A 17564-nucleotide genomic window follows, 5' to 3' on the forward strand; every position below is an offset into this window, starting at 1 on the left:
AGAGAGTAAAACACAGCAAGAGACTCACAAACGTGGCCGGAAAAACTGTGACTGCTGGGATGTGAAGCGATGCACCACGGGGCGTTGGGACAGGAAGTGGAATGACCCGCACCCTTCCGTCCCCTTCCCACAACCCACGGCGCCAGAATGGGACGAGGTGCTCTGTGGGATAGCTGCCCACAATGCACCTCTCAATACAGTGCTGCAAATGCTGCAAGTGTGGCCACACTGCAGTGCGGTTAGTTGTCAGTGTGGCCACACACCAGCGCTGTCCCTACACAGCTATACGACCAGCGCTGTAACTCCCAGCGCTGCAACTCTCAAGTGTAGCCAAGCCCTTAGTGCCACAGTGAAATACAAGATGGAACAGATTGTTTAGCATAAATAGTTAACACATATTTCAATGGACTAGTCAAGGTGAAATGGCCTGTTAACTCCTCTCCAATCAAGGGGGGGGGGGGGAGGAGAGGGGAACGGGACAAAAGACCTACACTTACTCACAGATTTCCACCACAACTTCAAGAACTACCACCCATAGGCGGTGCCTAGCATAGGCTGCGGAAGGCTGCGCCTCCCCAAACAGCCCCCTGCAGCTACCCACGTCCCACCTCAAGGCCCCCTCCTGCTTGCCAATAGTTGCCCCAGCTCCTCTTCCGGGAAGCCTGCTGGGTGGGGCTGGGGGTAGAGCAGCAGGCCTGGGGCTAGGACGTGCGGTGGCTGGGACTGCACTGCCTGCTGTTCTGGGGCTGGGGACTGCGCGCCGCCCACTGCAGAGTTGAGTGGGAGGGTCTGTGAGCTTCCCACCTGGTGCTCCAGGGCTGGAAGGTGGGGCGCACTGCCCGCTCGGGCTGGAGGCGCTCGGACGGCCCGGGGCTGGTAGCTACAGGGGAGGGGGCCCTCTGGGCTTCAGCGAGGAAGAGAGGCAGGAGGGGCGGGGTCTCAAGTGGAAGAGGCGGGACGGACTAGGGGCTATCCTCCCATGCCCATGGTTCACCCACTGCTCATGCTACCACCCTTCCATTAAACTCTCTCTGGAATTCTACAACATTAGCATCAATTTCTTTGATGCCAGGATCAGCTTCAACAAAGGACTTCTACAGCAGACAGCTATATACAAGAAACCTACAGATTACCACACCTACCTTCATAGATCCAGTAACCACCCCAAGCACACCAAGAAATGTTATCTACAGTCAGATACACAGATACCACAGAATATACTCTGAGAAGAAAATCCTGGGTGCACACCTTAACAAGAACACTCCACCAAAGAAGCAGATCACATCATAGAGCGGGACACCCAAATACCCTGAAAGAACCTGCTTCAATATGAAAATAACCCCTCTATGAGAGCATACTAGTTGTCACCTTCCACTGCACATTGGAATCCATATGGGGTATCATTAAACAATTACAGCCCATTCTTGATGGGGACCACATCCTGAAAGAAATCTTTCCTGAACCGACTCTTCTGACCTTCAAATAACTCCCCAAGCTCTCCAAGCTCATCATCGGAAGCAAGCTCCCCACAGACCAGGACACACCAACTCAAAGCGTCACCAGACCCTGCCAGAACAATAGATGCAAAACCAGCAGACATATCTCCACTGCTAAAATGATCAACACCTACCACAACACAGCTTTCAGGATCCATGGGTCCTACATATGCCTATCACAACATGTAGTATACCTCAACCAGTGCACTATATGCCCCAATAGCAATTATTGTAACAAAACAATTGTTCTATATCCAGAAGTGAAAGTAAGCTGGTACAGGTCAGTATGGCGTACTGGTAAGAAAGTGGCCGTTGGTATGGGCCAGTACTTAGCTGACATTAAAGCACTGCCGCAGCAGCACTTTAAGCACCATACCGGCAGGGCCACTGATGGGGGTGCGCAAAAGGGGCAGCTTCCCTGGGGCCTGGCAATTTAAAAGGGCCTGGGGCTCCAGGCAGCAGAGCCCCAGGTAGCACAGGCCAGGCAGCACTGAAGGGCTGGCTGGGGGAGCCTAGCCCCTGCCCTTCCATCTGAGGCCCCCTCCTTCTGGGGACCCTGGCCACCCCACCCTTGCCCAGGACCCTGGCTGCCCTGCATACTGGTAAGTCCTTTAAGTTACTTTCACCCGTCTATATAATAGATTCACAGATTCTAGGACTGGAAGGGACCTCGAGAGGTCATCGAATCCAGTCCCCTGCCCTCATGGCAGGACCAAATACTGTCTAGACCATCCCGGATAGACATTTATCTAACCTACTCTTAAATATCTCCAGAGATGGAGATTCCACAACCTCCCTAGACAATTTATTTCAGTGTTTAACCACCCTGACAGGTAGGAACTTTTTCCTAATGTCCAACTTAAACTTCCCTTGCTGCAGTTTAAGCCCATTGTTTCTTGTTCTATCCTTAGAGGATAAGGTGAACAAGCTTTCTCCCTCCTCCTTATGACCTCTCAGTCCTCATTCTCAAAGAAAATCTGCACAACACTTTCAAAAGATGAGCCTGGGAGCTTAAATTCATAAATTTGCAAGACACTAAAAATCCTGGACTGAATAGACAAACTGGATTTATGGCTTATTATAACAACCTACTAACAAACCCCACCTACCACCAGTCTGCCTTTTTTCTTTCTCCCTTCCCTCCTCCTGGTTCCTTGAAATATGCATTAATTAAACAATCTGTTTCACTTATATATAGCTGTGACACTATGGCCTGGTCTACTGTACAGAGTTAGGTTGACATAAGACAGCTTACGTGGACCTAACTCTGTAAGGGTATGTCTACACAGCCGATGTTAAAATGTGGCTGTGTAGTCACAGCTCCAGCGTTGGGAGAGAGCTCTCCCAGCACTGTAATAAAACCACCTGCGCAAGGGGAAGAGCTCCCAGCACTGTAGCACTGTCTACACTGCCACTTTACAGCGCTGAAACTTGCATCCCTCAGGGGTGTGTTTTTTTACACCCCTGAGCAAAGAAATTTTCAGTGCTGTAAGTGGTAGTGTAGACATGACCTAAGTGTCTACACTACAATGTTGCTCCTGCTGCTGTAAGTCGCCCACTACACCAACGTGTAATATAATATAATATATTATAATATAATATAATATAACTCCACGTCTGTGAGAGGCATAGCCCTTGGTTGGTATAGTTAGGTCAACACAGTGTTAGTATAGACACTGCATTGACTCTTCTGGCTGTAAGCCTCTGGTGGCTGACAGGGGTACCAGCCTCTGATGTCTGGCATCCCAAGCCCTGCCACCGGGGGCTGGTGCCTGGAGCTGGGTGGCAGGGTCCGGCTGTCAGTGCCCGACACTGACAGATGGTGTAAATGCTCCTGATGAGGACGCACACCACCAACAAAAGGCGCTAGTGTGGACATACAACACTGATTTAATTACCACGGTGGTTGTACGTCGACATAACTTAAGTTTCAGAGGGGTAGCCGTGTTAGTCTGGTTCTGTAGAAGCAGCAAAGAATCCTGTGGCACCTTATAGACTAACAGATGTTTTGCAGCATGAGCTTTCGTGGGTGAATACCCACTTCTTCGGATGCAAGCAGTGCATCCGAAGAAGTGTATAACTTAAGTTGACAATTTTGTTGTGTGGACATGTCCTATCAGTACATTTCCCAAACCTGAAGAAGAGCTCTGTGTAAAGCACCTTTTGACATCAGTCAGATCCAGAGAGAATATTTTCTTCATTTCAATTTATTAAACTAGCTTAGTTCAATGACTAGTTCATTCAGAGTTGAGAAACCAACTGGGAGCTGAAAATGCAGGAAACCTTGTTTTCCTCTACCAATCTATAAATAAAAACTAGGTGAGAGCAGATGTGATCTACTAGTTCTAAAATGCTGAAGGACAATGGTAAACAGAACCAATCAGTTTAATTCACTACTTTGTTTAATAAATCAGCTAGTTTTAAATGCAACACACTTTGATACACCTTTTCTCTTATATACCCAATATATTTAAGGTAGTTTTATTAAATTACTAAATACAATTTTAAAATGCAGTTTTTGTGCATTTAATTGGATTTGAATTTCCAAATAGAGCTTGACACATATCAAGTAAAAATGAATCATCATCTAGTAAGTCAAGAGGTCCCCAAACTGTGGGGCATACCCCCCCAGGGGGGCGTGGAAGAACATTTTTGGGGGGGCAGCTGAGGCCCAGGCCAGCCCCCACAGGGAGCGGGGGAAGGAGTACCACTGAGCTCCACTCCTGGCCGCTGCTCCTCACTCCCAGCCTTGGCCCCCATACCCCTATCTGTGTCCCTACACCCCCGAGCCATGGCCCTGCTCCTGGGCCCGGGGGTGGGGGGGAGGACAGGGACAGATAGGGGTATGGGAAGGTGCAACCTTGAAAAGTTTAGGGACTACTGAAATAAGGAATGCATTATTCACTATTTTCTAACATAAACAATAAAAGTTAAGAATTTGAACAAGAATCTGAATAAATGTAAGCTTAATTGCTTAAATAAATGTCTATCAACATAGCATATCTTCCTGGTTAGCAAAAAGGACCAAATTTAGTGCAAAGGCTACATTTAGTTGCAAATCAACAGGTTTTAACGGTTACTAACCAATGAGAAACAACGTTTAGGAAGACAATTAAAAAGTACAAATGCAAAACAAGATTAAAATTGATGACTGAAGTCAAGGCATGTTGATTTAACTCACAATTAAAATTGGTGATTTAAATTGCTTTGATTTGTTTTCTAGTGAAGCTCTTTTGACCGTTCCCAGCCACCTCCCATCCTTTCTTTGTAGGAAAGTCTTTGCTTTAGTGGTCTCCCAAAAGAGGAAAAAGAGCCAAGGTTCACCTCAGAGCTGCTGGCTACTAGTGAGATCTGAATAGTAGGTGAAGGAAGAAGTACATACTACATTATTCTATGGAGCTCCCTCCCAAGTCTTACTTCTAGGTTTTAGCTTCAAAAATGTAATTTTTAATACATTTAATACAAGTCACATTCCTCTGACTTGACTTGTGTCAGAGAAACTCCTTTTATTTGTATTTACAATTGGTTTGGGCATCCTTTTGGGTACAAGCAACTACATACATTCGTCATTATCTTTTATATCAGACAACATCATTTCTGAGAATCGGAGACGGGAACTGAATACCTCACTTCCTCGTTCAGACCTCCCTGCTGCGCACAGTGCCCCATAGGTTACCAGAGATAATCTGCACAAAGCGATTAGTTAAGGCCCAGATCCTGCAAACATTTAGCGCAGAAAGTATTTCTAACTGACATGAGCAGCCCCACTGAAGATAGTGGATCTCCATATGTGAGTTCTACAGCTACTGCGGGAGCGCTCAACAGAAAAACAATGAAGTGGAGGTCTCTATAACACAGCACAGGTAGCGTCTGGTGTGTCTGTCACAAGCGAGTGCGGTCACTGAATTGAAGGGAAATTTAACTCTGCGCAGAACTGAGATGAGCGATTGTTTCAGTGAGACAGCGAAAAGCAGAGGAAACCACTCGCGTCACCTGAAGGGGCAGAGACGCACACAGAGAAACCCCACCCAGGCCCTGCCAAGCTCCCTTAGGCGAGACGATGCTAAGCACTAGCTAGCCCGCTCTCAAAGCTGTCCCGGGAAAGAGGTCTTTGTGGAGGGGGGCTGGGTGGGGAAACGCCTCCCCTGTCCCGGAAGGCAAAGGCGCGGCAGAGACACTCTAACCCCGACCCCTCTCTCCCCAGCTCGGATGGGGCGACGGTCCCCAAACTTTTCTCTGGCCTGTTGCTCTCTGCCCCGTCTCAAAGCAGCTACAGGAGCTGATGCTCGTTGGCTGCAGCCGGGCCGGGGAGGGGAGGGGCCAGAACGGGGGGCTCGGGCCTCCTCTCACCGGGTCGGTTCCCCCGTTAGATAACACGGCGCCGCTGAGCTGCTTGTTTAGCGGCTCAGGGCGGCGCTGGCGGGAGGCCCCGGCCCGAGTTCGGCTCCGTCCGCCTCTCTCTTACCCGGTGGCGTCTAGACTCGCCTCCTCCCGGGAGGCCGGGACGCATCCTCCAGCGCGTCGCGCGGGTCCAAGCCCGCCCCTGCTCCGCACAGGCACAGACCGAGCCGGCCCCGCCCAGCTCCCTCCCCCTGGGCCGGCAGATCCGCTTCCCGTCCAGGCGCCGCTGGCCCCGGCTGCTGCCAATGAGTTTCCGGGTCGCCGGCCTGAGCTGCTGCTGTTGCCGCCGCTGGCGTCGGCAGTTGGCCACGAGCTGAGCGGGACCGGGCTGCAGGCCGGGCCGGCGCGTCAGGCGCCGCGGAGTGGGAGGGAGGCGCCGGGAGGAGGCCCAGCCGCAGCCGAGGGGGAGCCGCGCCGGGGCCCAGTGAGCCCCGTCGCCGAACAAAGGGCAGCGACCGAGCGTCCGCCGTAGAGCCCGGCCAGACCCCACTCCCCGCCCCGGCGAGCTCCGGGCGCGGCCAGACCCCGCTCCTCGCCCCAGCCAGCGCTTCACTCGGGGGACCCCGGACTGGGGGCAGATGGAGGTGCTGGATGCGGGGAGAAGTGGAGGGGAGAGACCCTCTGAGGAGCCGGTGAGTGACCCGCTGCGCCGGGGGCGTGTTCCCTCAGGCACGGCCCCGGTGCCGCCTGAGTGCCGGGAGGCGCGGGGGGTCCGCCCGCTCTCGGGAGCTGCAGTGTGCTGGGGAGGGAAGAGCAAAGGCGCCGCAGACAGATAACAGCCGCCTCCTCCGCATGTCTGCAGCCCTTGGCATCCCCGGGGGTGGGGCAGCTAACTGGAGCCAAATGCTGAATGCAGCAGGGCAGCGGAGATCTGCCGAGGAGCCTAGTGCAGAGGAGAGAGGCGGCGGCTCTAGGGATGTCTTGGTTTTGGCTGCCACCAAAACAAAAGAGATCGGAAAGGCAATATGTGCGCCTGTATATACTGTATACGTAGTGCTTATTAAACATTACCCTCTGGGACCAAAAACCACAGGCTTAGGCTAATTACTAATTGCTCTGACACACGCCCTATTTTGAAGAACCTAGTGTAAATGATTTTGGGGAAGCCTTAATTGTGGGAGGCTCAAGAGACATCTCAGCTGTTTAAGGCATGTGTGTCAGACTATAGACAATATATGGTGTGGGCATTATATAATATATGTATGCAACAAAATTTGTTGCTTATGAGGAATCCATTGCACTTCCCATTACGACTTTCCATGTCGAGTTTTAGTTGCCTGTAATTCATGAGACAGTGAAGAGTTGGCAATGTGTGGTGGATTATTTGTTTGCTTGGAAATTTCTTGGGTAAAGAAGTGGGGATGTTCAGATTTTCCTCAGTTGCATGGTATATGTAGGTGTCACCAATTTCTATTTTTCTGGGTGCTGTACTGTGAATTCCTTGAGACCATTAAGAAGACAAGAATGGAAATATAAATGGTAGTTTTGTTGTCCCTACAGAATTGTAAGAAACTTGAATTGTCATGGCCCAGTATCCGTTCCTTTGTTTAAAAACAAATATTCAGATTGACTTTAAGAAGACTTTAGGAATTTTTTACAAAAGAGGAATATTATAATAGGAGAGAGTGTGGGAGGCTTGTGTAGCTATAATTATAGTTGTGATCCTTTTGATATAACCCTATTTTCAGGATGTATAGCTTGGTTATAAACAATCACTCTAGGCTGAAATTGAGCATTCAGAGTTTTAGGCTGGAATTTTTTTTCTATTACAAAACTGAGCCCTGATCCTGTAAAATTACTCACATGCATAAGTGCTTGTAGGAGCCCTTGATTTGCATTTAAATCATAAATTCAAACCTCTTTATTGGAAAGTGTGTGGATTTTTTAAAAATAAAGTAGAACTATCCTAATTAATGTTTGCTGAGTCCTCTTCCCCTCCCCCCTAGTCAAGGATACAGAATCACAAAATGCCCTTTGTTCACTTTTGAAAGTGTAGTTTGGTTTGAAATGAGATTTAGATACTGCAACTGAATGTAAATGAGTGAACCCCTGCATTCATGCAGAACAACATTGGCTTCAGCAGGTCTCCATGTGGGCACTGGAGTGAGACTTTTTTTCCCCCTCAAGTATTACTGGCTATGCAGATTAATGAAGTAGAACTAATGAGATTCTTTTCTAGTATATGTGTTAGTTTTCCTTGATGTGTCTGTGTGTGTGTTTTTAAATAGTAGTTAGTGCATTACTCTGAGGACTTAGTCTCTCTTAGGTATTTGAGGAAAAGTAGTAAGTGTTCTTTCTCAGAAACAAAGAGTCCTGTGGCACCTTATAGACTAACAGACGTATTGGAGCATGAGCTTTCGTGAGTGAATACCCACTTCATCGGATGCATGTAGTGGAAATTTCCAGAGGCAGGTATGCATCCGATGAAGTGGGCCATGAAAGCTCATGCTCCAATACGTCTGTTAGTCTATAACAGGGGTCTCAAACATGCGGCCCGCGGGCCGCATGCGGCCCTCAGAGCTCCCCCAGTTACTTCCTGTCGCCGCCAAACTCCCGCCCCCCTCCCCGAGTTATTTTCTGTGCCTAAGCTCCCCGCGCGCTGCTCCCCAATGTTTGGGGTCGGGTCTCTCCCCTGGCCCCACCTGCCGCCCCCACGCGCCTCCCCCCAGTGTCTCCCGGCTCCCACTTGCTGCCCCCTCACCGCCCGGGAGCTCACGCTGACTCCACTCCTCTGCTATGCCGGCTTCCGGCATCACCTGCTGCCACAGGGTCCTAGCGCCCCCCTGCACTAGGGCCAGGGTAGGCTGCCCTTCCCCTGCCCTTCTGCCCTAGTCCTGAGACTCTCCAATGCCCCGAGCCTCTCCAATGCCTCAAACCCCTCACCCTCAGCCCCACAGCCCTCACCCCTGCACCCCCTCCTATCCCCAAACTCCATCCCAAAGCCTGCACCCCCACCCCCTGCCGCAGCCTGGAGCCTGCACCAAGCACAGAGCCTGCACTCCAGACCCCCTCTCCCACCCAAACTCCAGCCCAGGGCCTGTACTCCAGACCCCCTCCCCCACCCAAACTCCCTCCCAGAGCCTTAGGCAGTAAATCTAAGTGCGTGTTTTGTCCTTTGAGTGAGGTGCATTACTGAGTGTATATATTTATTAAAACTGCTTGGAAATGACTTCGTCAAAAAAAAGAACACTCATGGAAGAAAAGAGAGTTTTCCAAGACAAATGGGAGAATTTATATTTTTTCACAGAGGTAAAAGATAAAATTCAATGCCTTATTTGTCAGCAAACGATTGCTATTCCCAAGGAGTATAACGTGCGTCGGCACTATGACACGATGCACCGTGAAAAATATGATGCATTCACTGGAAAAATCCGAGAGGAAAAAGTTCAGCAACTTAAAGCAGCATTTGCCAAGCAAAGAAATTTATTTTCAGGGATTAACAAGTCTAGCGAAGATTCAGTAAGAGCAAGTTTTGTGATAAGCGAAATGATAGCTAAATCATCGCGACCTTTTACAGAAGGCTTATTCATAAAAGAATGTCTTATGAAGGCCAGTGAAATTTTATGTCCTGATAGGAAGAAAGTTTTTGAAGGCATAAGCTTGTCTGCAAATACAGTTGCCTGCAGGATAACGGATTTAGCTGATAATGTGCAAAAACAATTGATTCAAATGGCAAAAGACTTTGAAGTATTTTCATTTGCTCTTGATGAGAGTACAGATGTATCAGATACCGCACAGTGTGCAGTGTTCATTAGGGGTGTGGACTGCAATTTGAAAATATAACTGAAGAATTGCTAGACTTAATGCCACTGAAGGGTACCACAACGGGACGTGACATATTTCAAGGATTGGAAGAGTGCATTGAAAAAGCTGCGCTGCCATGGAACAAACTCGTATCTTTGGCTACGGACGGTGCGCCATCAATGTGCTCTGAAAACATTGGTGTGGTTGGATTATTGAAGACCAAACTGAACAGCCTCAATATACCAGGAATTAGCTTCACCAGTATACATTGTATTTTGCACCAAGAAGCCCTGTGTAGTAAAAGTCTACAAATGAAAGAAGTTATGGATGTAGTTGTTAAAACTGTTAATTTTATACGTGCACGAGGGCTGAATCACAGACAGTTCACTTCTTTTCTAGCAAGTATGGACAGTGAATATGGGGAACTTCTGTATCACACTCAAGTTAGATGGCTGAGTCGTGGAAATGTTTTGAAGCGTTTTTTTGCACTTAAAGAGGAGATTGATTCCTTCATGAAAATGAAAAACAAGGAGGTTCCACAGCTTGCTGATTCCACTTTTATCTGCAACCTTGCTTTTCTAACAGATGTAACTGATCACCTGAATGCACTGAACTTGAAACTTCAGGGTAGAAAACAGGTGATAACACAGATGTATGACAGTATTAAGTCATTCAAAGTCAAGCTTACTTTATGGGGGAAACAGCTGACTGCTGGCAATTTGGTCCATTTCTCAACTCTGAATTCCTTAGGAAAAGTTGAACCCAAATACTTGAAAGAATATGCAGAGATCATTTCTAACTTACACAAACAGTTTGATGTGCGGTTTAAAGATTTCAAGGCACTTGAACCACATTTTCAACTTTTTTCCACACCATTTGCTGTTGAAATTGACAATGTTGCAGAGGAAATGGAGATGGAGTTAGTGGAGCTTCAGTGTGACACGATTTTGAAGCAGAAGTATACAGATGTTGGAATTCCAGAATTCTACAGGTTTCTTTCACAAGAAAGATTTCCCATGTTATTCTCTGCTTCTGCAAGGATAATGGCAATGTTTGGAAGTACATATATATGTGAACAGTTTTTCTCTTCCATGAAGATTAACAAATCTGTGTTAAGGTCAAGGCTCACTGATGAACATTTGCAAGCAACACTGAGATTGGTTTCGTCTCAGGATATCAAACCTAATATTGATGCTCTGGTTGATGCAAAATGCTGCCAGCTAAGTGGCCAAAAATGAAATGACTGTCAAAATTAGCACTGACGTTTCACATTACAGTTAAAGAAGTTAATAAAAAAGTTAATAAATTTACTTTTAATAGCATACTATATTTTAATACTATACTACTATATTACTCTTTTTTTTTCTGCCTACCTCCAGGCGCTTCCCGCCGCCAAACAGCTGTTGGTGGTGCTTAGCACTTTCCAGGAGGGAGGGGGGAGGAGCGGGGAGCCACACGCTTAGGGGAGGAGGTGGAGAAGAGACAGGGCAGGGGTGGGGCCTCATGGAAGGGGTGGATTGGGGGTGGGGCCAGGGGCAGCAAGGGGGCGTGTCAGTGATGCGGCCCTCGGGCCAATGCACTAGTCCTCATGCGGCCCTCGGGGTCATTTGAGTTTGAGACCCCTGGTCTATAAGGTGCCACAGGACTCTTTGCTGCTTTTACAGATCCAGACTAACACGGCTACCTCTCTGATACTTTCTCTGAAAGAAGATATTGCTACCTATAAACAAGAAATATCTTCCAACTAAAATTTTTTAGAGACTTACATAGCCTGTTCATTTGGGGTTAATGAACAGCAGCTGATGGTATATAGAGGGAGTGAGGTAACATAATTCAAAGCAGGACTTTCTGGGCATAGAAAGAGCAAGCAGGATGAGGAGAGGAGGAGACTCTGTAGCAGTCTCTTCTGGAATCTTATCCTAAATCTTCCTGTGCTCCTGTACTAGAACAATTTGTTCTCACACCTATGATGTGTCAGCGAGTTGGAATTTAGGAAGTTAATATTGTTCCTTTAAATAGCTTGCTTACTTGTAAATTGAAAGTAGCAATCAAATGTGTTTCATACTTAATTATAAATTAAAATGTTTAAAATATATGAAGTAATATGTAAAAGAGAGGACTTGGCCATTATATCATTTGTTGCCATCCTCTTGACTATAGTGTCAAAACAGTGACCATGAATAAAGACTCTTAAGACGGTATTCACTAACATGGTCAGAATTACAGCTTAGTAAACATTACCAGTAGTCTCACTGGATTCTAATTGTTGTGCCTGATAGTAAAAATAAAATAAAATTTCAAATTCAGGACCTTCAGTTGTAAGCTACTTGTGACAATGGTTTTGTCACTTGTTCGTCTGTAAAATTCTGTGCGCATTCACTGTCGCACACATGATTTCTTTCTGGGGAACATGCAACTTTATTGACACAGCAAACTTAAAAAAAAGTCAGATTTAAAGTGTACTCAATAACCTTCCTTTAGGTATTAGCCATTGTTTAATGGGGAAACTTAAAAAAAAAAAAGAGAGAAAAAAAGTATTTATTTAGAAACTAGTGTACTTCTCCGTCTTATAGACTGTATTTCTCTTTACTTGCTCTTTATTTTGTGAGGCAGTTTAACTGATTTTTTCCCCCGATAATTATCTGCAGCAACACCGTTTTCTTCTCCTCTGTTGTGGAGGACTGTTGGTTGCCTTTTGCACTGGTCAGTAGTATAGCAGAACTGGCATGTTGTTAGTGATTTGTTAAGTTTGTGTGATTGTTGGACAGTTGACTTGGGATCATTTACAGTTACCTCTACCTGTCTTTCAGGTGCCCTATGCTAAAGTCAGTATAGATTTGTTGTAACTGTATAACATTTTCTAGAAAGTGTGTGACTTTCTGTTGAGGGACTGATTAGCTATGTGAAATAGAGGATTGAAGTGGAGATTAAGCAGATGGTGATTAATTCTGCAGAAAATATATTATTATACAACGATAGAACAAGGTAAGATAAATATTATGCTTTTTGGAGTTTTCCATTAGGTTGCTCTTTAGTTAATATTCAGACTGACACAGCATGATAAAGAATTTAGTGTTTCAAATGTATGAATGCTGCCTGATAGCCTCTAACTTTCCAAATATTGTAAGGGATCTGGCCACACTGCTCCTCTGGAATTCTTTGAAATTGTAAATGTAAGTATCATTAATGTTGCAAGACTTTAAATGAAGATAAATACTAAGACTTATGCTTTCTTTTTAGAAATTTTATTTCATAAAAATTAGTAGATTTCTTTAGCTCTATTATTTTTATTTCAAATGGAGCTAGTGGCATCATCTGTTTTGTTTCCCATTCTCGGTGGATATATCAGCCTGTCATCACTATAGTGTCAAAGGTGTATACTTTGTATTTTTCTGCTTTACATTATTAATATGTAAAGCTCAAAGTGTGTGGGGTGCTTTAGCTAAATAAGATGTGTCCTGGCCCTAAGGTGCCTTCAGTCAAATAAGACAAAATGTGGGAGTGAGGACGAAGGAATAAACACACCTTACTCACTTAGCTTGTAAGTTGTGACATACATACATCTCATTAATATCATGACCTTTTAAATCCTCTTTTTATCCTTCATTTTTGCCCATCTGTCCCCAATCCTCCCTCTGTAGTCTGTTAACAATGCTTTCCTTTCCCACTTCCTGATTCCCTTGATCCCATCATAGACCTTGAGTTGGGTGTGAGTTACATCACAAAAGGATTCAAACAAAAAATAGTTAACCAAGTCAAGAAAAAACTCAAGTCCCAAGTGCCAATGTCAGAAGGTGGTCTGGTGGTATCTTTAGCCTTTCCTGCTCCCGCAGTCTATTACATTGTTAACACTCTTATTTGGAAATAACTTTGAAAAGTTTAAAAAAATGAATGGGTTTTTCAAATACTTTATATAAACTAAAGATACCCAATCCTCACCTGAATAAAACCATATCAGAACATCTCTAGGTAAACTTTTTGTCAAATAAGAGACTAGTGATTTTCCTTTCCTTTAATTCTAAACGTAATTTGGAATGTTGATCTTAACATTGAGTTTTCTTCTGTTTTGTGTTAAACTGTAATACTACTTAAAGTAGCCTTGTGTGGTAATCTTATTTCATTTTGCATTGAACAAAGACCTAAATTATAAGACTGAGAAATCCTAACATTTCAGAATTTTGAGGGATGATCACAGTAAGAAAATATAGTAGTAACTGGTAATGGGATATTGTGCTGTAATAGATGTATCTTTCATTAATGCCTAGTTCTTAGTAAACTCCTCATGCATCTACCTCAGCTGAGCAGCTGCATGACAACATTAAATCTGTAGAGGTCTCTTATAATTTGTGATTGATCCTAAATTGACAGGGATGACAGACCTTTGTCCATGGAATTATTATATAACTGTGTTGTTTATATGTAAATGCTACATCTCTTGGCGCTGGGTGGGCAAACTTTTCGGCCCAAGGGCCACATCTGGATATAGAAATGATATGATGGGCCATGAATGCTCACAAAATTGGGGTTGGGGTGTGGGAGGGAGTTCTGGGCTGAGGTAGGAGGATGGGGTATATGGGGGGGTGAGGGCTCTGGGGTGGGGCTGGGGATGACAGGTTTGGAGTGTAGGAGGGTGCTCCGGGCTGGGACCAAGGGGTTCGGAGGGCAGGAGGGGGATCAGGGCTGGGGTAGGGGGTTGGTGCGTGGGGTTGTGGCTCAGGGATGCAGGCTCTGGGTGGCGCTTACCTCAAGCGGCTTCTGGTAGCAGCAGCATGTCCCCTCTCCAGCTGCTACGTGGAGGCGCGGCCAGGTGACTTTGCTGCGTGCTTCCCCGTCCACAGGTGCTGCCCCTGCAGCTCCCATTGGCTGTGGTTCTCGGCCAATGGGAGCTATGGGGGTGGTGCTTGGGGCAGGGGCAGCCTGTGGAGCAGAGCCGCCTGGCTGCCCCTACGCATAGGAACCTGAGGGGGGACATGCTGCTACTCCCGGGAGCCGTGTGGAATGGCCTCCGACCCTGCTCCCTATGTGGAGCTCGGGGGCCCCATTAAAATGGCTGGCAGGCCATAGTTTGCCCATCCTTTCTGTATGGTCTTCTTCTGTTCATTTGGTTTGTTTCCATTATACGGTCAGCCCCTCCACAGTTTGGGAGCATTTCCATCTTATTTCTTGAATATGTGCCTCATGAACTTTTTTCTGATCATCTAATTCTTTCCAGAAAGACCGCATTGTTGCATCTCATGCATCTCATGCGGGCCGGGATAAAGCACGACAACCAATATGATTGCAAGCAGAATCGTTTATTATTTACAATGCATCATATTATATAGGCTTCTCCATATTAGCAAACGTCAGACACACCAACATTTACATTGCTGCTGATTGGTTCTTAGTCCGATACACACGCTTTTCACATGCATGGCCCTTTGCTTACTGATTTCCCATTTCCCATGCAATTCATCTGATTTATGGACTTGTTTATCACCTTGAAACCGATCCCAGCTAGGCCACCTGGCGTCCCTCTGGCAGTTCCCTACTTTCTCACAACAACTTTATCTCACCCCACTGTCCTTAATGTCCGCTGCCGTAACTTTCCACCAAGGCAGCATAGGGATAATGCAATCCCACACCGCATCTGTACCTGCAGTTTGTAAAATTGACTTCAGTATGGTTCTTGTTGCCAGCGTTTTGCTGGCCTTTCAGATCCCTTGAATCAAGTTCTTTTTTTGGCATCCACCATTTAGGAGCTCTATTGTCATTCAGGGAAGCTTGTAGGACTCCCTCTTCCGCCCCTTGAGTGGTCTGATGTAGTTTCTTTAACTCATGATCTGATCTAATTCCTTTAAGAAATTATTCAAGGTCCCCAAAATTTTGACATCAGGGAATTTCCCCTACCTACCAGGAAGTTTGAAACCCATGGCCATCCCCTCACCTTTAAGTCTACACACTGGGTATGTTTCCTTGACTACCCCATATTTGTCTGTTCCTATAGACTCTATCTTCCTCATAGCTACAGTCCTTCACCCACAGTCCACATTTTTAGCAGGGGGACACCTTTATATATGCTCTACTTTCCCACAACCAAAATAGATTGCCCCTTAGGCTTCACTCTTTCTTGCCCCAGACTGGGTCCAAATAGTCTTTTTTGTTTAGACCCTGCAGTACCCTGGGCCCCCTCCATTGAATGACAGAGTATCTTTACAGTATTAGTCTGTTTTTTCCCAGTTTTCTGAATGCACTGCAAGACCAGATATGTCTTAGTCATTGTTCATATAGTGGGGCAGACCCATCTTACATGCCCTTCTTGCTCACAGTCAGTGCACACAATTGGGAGAATCCCAAACCGCCTTCCCTTTCTATGTCTACTGTGGCTGATCCTTTCTAGTCACTTGATCTCCTCTGTGTTGTGGCTTCTACTTGGGCACTTCTCAAAACAGGAGATGGAGCTCCCAGGGTCATTGCTACCCTTCTATATGCCATCTTAGGAGGGTGAACGTCTCACAGCAGAGGAAGGAGTCTGTGCCTTTTCCGCTCAATCATTGCTCCTTGATGGGATGGGGATCTGGTCATCTTATTGCTGGTACCAGTTGTGAGAGGGTGCACACCCTCTTACGCCACAGCACCCTGCGCTCAGTTTCCTCCTTATTCTTCCAATAATTTATTCACAGCGTTGTCTCTTTAAAGTATTAGCCTCCTTCTTGAGGGTCTAGTTTATCAAGTCTTTATACGGTATTGACTCCCTTGGCCCTTTAGGCCCAAACCCATTCCTTTTGAGGCTTCCCAATCACCCTTGCAGGACACTCTGTTTCTTCCTCTTGCTTTAAGGAGATCCACAGTTCTTGTTCTTGGGCTTTGCTGCAGGCAGACTTCCTCCTGCCATGTGCCTCTCCAGGCTGTCTGTCTTCTCTCTTTCTTCTGGTTCTCTAGAGGCTTCTGTTTTTATCTCCTCAAAAGTTATGATTTAGGCATATAACTTGACTGTTATGTGGCTTTGATTATTTACTTCACGTGGGGAGGTGAGCTAAGTGTGTTATAGGTGGGGCTTAATCTTCACCATTTAAAAGGCCAGTCACTCCGTGACAATGATTTATATAAAATATCACCAAGATATCAAATATGCATCCATAAGAATACACACTTATGTGTGTGAGTGTATTGGGAGTCAGATGTGAAGGTAATTGATAATTTGAGAATTTTATATAAACAGGTTTAAAATTAAAGTATTTAAAACAAATAATGGAACAAAGCTTAACTTCTTTAAACCCCCTCCAGAATTGGGACAACTAGATATGCCTGCTTGCTGCATACATATACCAATTCTGTATATATCTTAATGAGATAAAAAGACTCTGATGCGAAGGCCACATTTACCACAGCATGTGGAATGGAGACTTTTATATTGTAGTCAAGTAGTGCATTCTCCTTATACAAAATGTGCATTTTAAGGTGGAGTTAACCACCTAGCACTTACATTTTTAAAACAAATTTACAATAAAGTAATATAGAAGTTTCCAAGTCTGTGTGGTTATATGTGTAGACCCTTACATTTGCTGGAATACCCTGGATTCTTTCAGTCATAATTGCTGATGACAGTTAAAAATGTAGATCATGAGTCATTCTGAGTTTAGCATTCTGAAGGTAACATATAGCTCTTGTTGGTGAAAAGACTGAGAAATTTGGACACAAGGATGATCCACAAGGATTTACTCTTTAAAAGTCAGTTTATTTTGTAAGGTTTACAAGTCTTGATTTTTAGTAGTGTCCAGAATTTTTTCTTTTAACCGGTTCCAACAGTGATATAGGTTTGAAAGACCCAAAGAATTTTAAGTGAACTCGAACTGTTGCAGTCAAAGATAGTAGCTGGTCACGGCTTACTTTTTCCTTTAAGCAGCCTGAAAGAAGCATGAGGACTCATCCACATGACTTTGT

At 45.6% G+C, this 17564-nt stretch overlaps 2 protein-coding genes across 17 annotated transcripts in view; one reads left to right on the plus strand and one right to left on the minus strand.

The window, feature by feature from the left end:
• The window catches only part of KRIT1 (KRIT1 ankyrin repeat containing), a 54370-nt gene extending 48284 nt beyond the window's left edge, over positions 1-6086 (minus strand). For 7 of the 11 annotated variants that reach the window (XR_005594991.1, XM_039527136.1, XM_039527131.1 and 4 more), the window contains exon 1: positions 5962-6086. The gene's annotated coding sequence lies outside the window, so the exon portion shown is untranslated. Of the gene's footprint in view, positions 1-4677; positions 4846-5846; positions 5866-5961 lie in introns of those variants that run through there. The other 4 variants (XM_039527132.1, XM_039527129.1, XM_039527135.1 and 1 more) reach the window with 3 other exon arrangements.
• Positions 5340-17564, plus strand: part of ANKIB1 (ankyrin repeat and IBR domain containing 1) — a 160612-nt gene continuing 148387 nt past the window's right edge. For 4 of the 6 annotated variants that reach the window (XM_039527118.1, XM_039527119.1, XM_039527117.1 and 1 more), the window contains exon 1: positions 6158-6529. The gene's annotated coding sequence lies outside the window, so the exon portion shown is untranslated. Of the gene's footprint in view, positions 5360-6156; positions 6530-17564 lie in introns of those variants that run through there. The other 2 variants (XM_039527120.1, XM_039527123.1) reach the window with 2 other exon arrangements.

This window comes from Mauremys reevesii, linkage group 2 (assembly GCF_016161935.1).
Source record: "Mauremys reevesii isolate NIE-2019 linkage group 2, ASM1616193v1, whole genome shotgun sequence".
Lineage (NCBI taxonomy): Eukaryota > Metazoa > Chordata > Testudines > Geoemydidae > Mauremys > Mauremys reevesii.